The following is a 6,000-nucleotide window of genomic DNA, read 5'->3' as shown; positions in this document are numbered from 1 at the left end:
ATAGCTTAACCACGTGATGACTGAAATCTGGACACTGGAACCATCTCTGCTTTGCTCTTTTGCTGTTTCCCATGGACAATGTCACACATTGTGATATTGTAATTAAATATATATTTGGTCTTTGTCTCTGTTTCTGACACAGAGCTTCTGAAACTCTTAGAATTTCCTAAGTGATAAGAGTGATAGAGATATCTTAATATTTCTCTCAAATCCCTTTCAGTCACACTTGAGTTTATGTTAATGAGGTGGCATTTGGAAAGCACCAAAGGTTGGAGGCTGGTTGTCAGGGTAACCAACCATATGACTGGTGACATGGTGGTCGGTCACATTGGTCTCTCTGGCGAGAGGAGAGGACTGGAGGTTGATTCAACTGCCAGTGCCCAGTGATTTAATTAATCATGACTATGTAATGAAGCTCCATAAAAACTTATGTGGACAGGGTTCAGAGAGCTTTCAGGTTGATAAATACATGGAGATTTGGGGAGAGTGGGGCACTTGGAGAGAGCATGACAGCTCTGCACCCTTTCCCCATAACTTGTCCCATGCATCTCCTGCATCTGGCTGTTCCTGACTTACATCCTTTTGTAATAAACCAGTGAGCTAGTAAGTAAAATGTTTCTCTGAGTTCTGTGAGCCACCCTAGCAAATCATTTGAAAGCAAGGAGGGGTCCTTGGAACCTCTGATCTATGGCTGGGCTGTCAGAAGCACGGGTCTTGTGTGTGGTTTGATACGATTTTAAACCCACTTGTTTATGGCAAAAAGAAAGTTGTTTTTACAAGTAGTTATTTTGATACAAGAGTGAGGTGAGGGGTGCTGCTGAGAGCTTATGGATAAGAACCTGTGGAGAAGTAACTACGGTGAGGGGGCCCTATGAATACCTAGAGTTTGTGAAGACTGTCCGACAGTGTTCAGTCTGGGAAAGGCCACTCTTTGCTGATCTAGGAGCTCTCTGAAGACCCTGGGGTATCAGCTCGGGCTGCGATAAAGAGAACTGGGCAGTGGTCCTGGGAGAGGACTGTCTTGCCTGCTAACACTAGCAACATGCTTGAGCAGCAAGGAACTTTGTTTTTCACTGGCACCTGGACGTCAGTTCTTGGTTGGTTAGGCCGACCTTTCTGAGAGCCAACTCATAGAAACGTCCATCTCAGACTAAATTTGGGCTTTATTTCTTTCATCTCCCCCTTGCCTGGAACAATAATGTAATTAATCTGCCATTGGTTTGGAGTATTTCTTTATTGGTTTCTTAAGAGACATTATCCCGTACTTTATTGGCTTGTGAAATTATTGTAATTCCTGCAGTGAACCTATGTTAAATAAATTATTGGCAATGACAATCTCAGTTTCTGAAAATAATTTTTTTCCCCCAAACCAGATAATAGGTAACATAATCTGGGCTTGCTACTGGCATCTGACATGGGGGGAAGGACATTGGGGTGGGGGGGAGACGACTGAGCCCTTAACCTGTGGGATCTGATACTCTTCCAGGTAAGATAGTATCCAAGCTGAGTTGAGTTGTAGGACAGCCCCTGGTGTCTGTGAACTGCTTGGTGCTGTGGGAACAACCTCCACGCATTGGAAATGGTACTAGAACCATTTACACATTCATCCCTGGGCTCAGTCTTCATCTAGGGTCTCCAAGGACCTGCCCACCTCACCTGTTCCAGCCCCCAGGATTCCACAGCGAAACCAGCTCCGTGTCAACTGGACCTGGCCTGGCTCTCTGGGAGGGAGCTGTACACACGACATCTGAGACCCTTCGCAGCTCCACTGAGTCCATCTTGACGGCCTCTTCTTGCCCTGTCTGCAGGGGGTGGCAGGCATTGCCCTGTGCTGTGCAGCTAGCTCCTCATAAAAAGGGGCTTGTTATGGCCCTGGCCAGTGAGCTCAGTGGTTAGAGCTCCAGCCCAGGCACCAAAGGGTTGCAGCTTCGATCCCCAGCCCCCAGTCAGGGCAGGAGGCAACCAATCAATGTGCCCCTCTCCCATCGATGTCTCTCTCTCTCTCCCCCTCACTCCCTCCCTCCTTTCCACCCTCTCTAAAAATCAATGGAAAAAAATATCCTCGGGTCAACAAAAAAGGGGGGGGCTTGTTATGGGCTGAATTGTGTCCCTCCAAATTTCTGTGTTCAAGTCCTGATCCCCAGTACCTCAAAATGTAACTGTCTTTGGAGATAGGATTTTTAAAGAAGTAATTAAAGTCAAATGAGATCAGTAATCCAATATGACCGTGTCCACATAAGAAGAGGTTAGGGCACAGGCACGTGCAGAGGGGAGACCATGTGAGGACAAGGGAGCGAGCGGCCACCTACAAGGCAAGGAGAGAGGCCCTCAGGAGAAACCAGCCCCCCAGCACCTCGGTCTCAGACCTCTAGCCTCCGGAACCGTGAGGAAGTCAACTCCTGTTGCTTAAGCCATGCAATCTGTGGCACTTGGCTATGGCAGACCTCGAGAACGAACACAGGGCTTTTGGCATCTCTCGTCCCAGTGTCTTCTCGGGGCCATTTGTCCTGAACCTTGCGAGTCGGCCTCCCCTTACATTCCTGGAAAATAACCTTGACCATTTCTAGTCCAAGCCCTATTTCACCCTTGGCTGGATGCTCCTAGAACAGAAGCCTGGTACATAACTGACACTCAATAAATGCCCCCCCCCCCCTTTTTAAAAAAATCCTTACCTGAGGATATTTTTTCCATTGCTTGCTTTTCAGAGAGAGTGGAAGGGGGAGGGAGAAAGGGAGGGAGGAGAGAGAGAGAAACATCGATGTGAGAGAGACACATCACTGGCTGCCTCCTGCAAAGCCCCCACCAGGGCCAGGGATGGAGCCTGCAACTGAGGTACCTGCCTGCCCTTGGCCAGCATCACACCAGGGACCCCTCAGTCCCCAGGACGACCATCTAACCACTGAGCAAAACAGGCTAGGGCCTTTTTTTTCCCCCCTAAAAATATGTTTTTATTAACTTTAGAGAGAGAGGAAGGGAGAAGGAGAGATAGAAACATGGATGAGCTGAGCTGCCTCCTGCATGCCCCCTACTGGGGATTGAGCCTGAAACTCAGGCATGTGCCCGGGACGGGGAAGCCAGCTGCGACCTCTTGGTGCAGTGCTCAGCCAACTGAACCACACCGGCCGGGCCAGATTTCCTGCTTTTCCTTAATGTCCCATCCACATACCGCATTACATTTAACCACTTCCTCAGGCTCCTCTTGGCTGCAACAACTCTGAAATTCTCCTTTTGAATGACCTTGACAGTGTCGAGGTCGGGTATTTTGTAGAACGTTCTTGTATTGGAATGTGTCTGTTTTCCCATGATTACATTGGGTTTTGGAGTTTAGAGAAGTATTATAAAAATATATATATTTGGCCTTTGTCCCCAGTTCCTGGCACAAAGCTCCTAAACACCCTGGAACATTCTGAGTGATAAGAGGCCTTTGTTACTCATAATGAGTTCTCTTCAATCCAATCTGAGTGTGAGCTAATGAGGTGATAATTGCTGTGCTCCTACTTGGCTAGCGATGTGGGCAGGTAGCCAGAGGAACCAACCAAGTGATCAGAGGGTTAGCAGTTTCAGCCCCCTCTCCCCTCCCATGAAAACCTCCTAAGCTAAGGGGTCAGAGCTTGGTGCTGTCAGGACGGGGCCCTAGAGAGGGCAGAGCGGCTCTGGGCCCCGTCCCCTTCTATGCCTTTCTTCCATTTGGCTGTTCCTGAGTTGTGTCCCGCGTAGCAAACCGCTCATAGTAAGTAAAGCTCTTCCCTGAGTTCCGAGTGTCCTAGGAAGTGATCAATCCCGAGGGGCGGGGTGTGGAAACCCGTGAATTCGTGGTGTGCTGGACAGAAATGTGGGGAGCCTGGGTAACCTGGCTGGCTGGCGTCTGAAGTGGAGGCCGAGAACTGGGGAGCTGGTGGTTGCGGCTGGAAAAGGCACCACGTGTTTGGTATCAGGAGGAATCAAGGGCTCCAGGAGGAAGACCCGAGAGGGAAAGCCGAGAGCCCGTATTTTTACTAAGCATCTGGAAGGGGGTGAGAGACGGGAGGGCTGCATGAGGGAGGGTTAAAAACGTAAAGTCTCCAGGGGCGCGCGGGGGAGGGAAGGCCGGTAGCAGGACGCCCCGAAGGGTTTGCTTTCTCCTTTGAGTTCAGCGCCGCACCGTGTGCGCAGCCCGCCCGGTGCCCAGCCGGCCGCGAGGGGGCGCAGTGCGCGGCGCAGACACCAAGCGCCCCGCCCCGCCGAGCAGCAGGTCGGGGTGCTGCGGGTAGGGTGGGGGCCGGGGCCGGGGCCGGGGAGGCCGTGTCGTGGGTCAGGGCCGCGGAGTTGCACCGGGGAAGGCCCGGAGACCCGCTCCGGCCCCAGGCGCGCCGCCGCGCTCGCTCCTCCCTGCGGGTCCCGCGCGCTGGGCCGGCCGTCGGTGCGCACGCGCGGCCGGCTGAGGCCCGAGAGCCGCGGTTCCCGCTCCGCCCGCCCGCCCCCCGCAGGCTCCGGGCGGGTCCCAGGCCACTGGCCGGAAGATCAAATGTTAGTACAAAGAACGGAACTGTCCCACCCGCTGCCGGGAAACCGGGCTGAATTCCATAACCTGGGTGTGGGCCAGAAAGGCTTTCTAACAACCCAAAATCCAGGTGCATGGGAAAAATAAAGATAGCTACGTTGGGCAGCACTGAAAAACAAAAACCCTATAGCCAAGCAAAGAAAAGCCCACAGCAAATAAAGGACTGGCAAATTGAGGGAACTAAGGACCAAAAAATCCAATTTAAAAAAGGGCAAAAGGCATGAATGGACATCTGCAAAAAAATGATATAAAACTGGGCCCTTAAACGAATGTTTATTTCCTTTCACGACCGAGAAATGCACATAACTCTGAGCTATCACTTCTAAGTGCCACAGTTTGCAGAAAGTCAAAGCAATAGGACAGCCTTGGGGTAACAGGCACTCTGAAAGAAACACTGCTGGTGGCAATGCAAGATGATACAACTGTAGAGGAGACTTGGCAATATCTAAAAAAATTAGTATGTATTTACCCTTTGACCTAGCAATTTACAATTAGCAACTCACCCTCAAGAAACACCTACACCAATATGAAAGTATATATATGTTTAAGGTTATTTATTGCAACATTGTTTGCAGTGACAAAATTTGGAAACAATCTCAGTGCCAATAAACAGGCAGTTGGTTGAATAAACTCTGGTACCTCCACACAATGGAGTACTACACAGTTGTAAAAAAGAGTGAGGAAGATCTTTATGAATCGATATGGAGTGATTTCTAGGATATATTGATAACTGAAAACGCTAAATACAAGAGTACATATAGTATTATGCAATTTTTTGTTATAAAATAAGGGGAAACAGTAAAATATTCAAGTGTCTGCTTAATTTTGCAAAAACAATAAATAAATAAACCTCAGGAAGAATAAACTAGAAACTAATAAATTTAGAAATTAATAAATTGGTTACCTACAGTGGGTGGCTGGGAATGGACTGAAAGTCTAAGAGGAGATGGCACTTATTTAAGCCAGACCATTTTTGGTAGTTTTGACGTTTAGAAACCTGTAAGTGTTTTAATATTAAAACAATGAAATTGAGTCAATAAAGATGGGGGAAAGAAAAACCTAAAATTGCATACAAATGGAAGTAAACAAATGAACTAACCTGTATAGTAAATTACCCACAAGACAGAAAAATAAACTCAAATTACTTTTGTACACAGCTCTTCGATGCACACCTTGTGTTTGTAAACAAGCACCAAACAAAAAACCTATGAAGAAATTTTGAACTTATTTAGTTGGTAGTGATCTGAAGTAGCAACTCTGACAATATTTTCTGTGTGCTGTGGGATTAAGCAAATTAGTCATTATAATGATATTGTGGGGAGGCAGGGTTCTCACTGTGGGAGAGGGTGATACAAATATGGAGAAAAGGAAGGCAAGAGCTCTGTGACTGGGATCTGTCTCCTGGATCTGCCTGCTGAAAGCCTAGGGGGCAAGGCACCCCATAGGCCATGAGCATTCCC

This window comes from Miniopterus natalensis, chromosome 6 (genome assembly GCF_054644295.1).
Source record: "Miniopterus natalensis isolate mMinNat1 chromosome 6, mMinNat1.hap1, whole genome shotgun sequence".
Classification (NCBI taxonomy): domain Eukaryota; kingdom Metazoa; phylum Chordata; class Mammalia; order Chiroptera; family Miniopteridae; genus Miniopterus; species Miniopterus natalensis.
Note: the sequence above shows the minus strand (reverse complement) of the source record.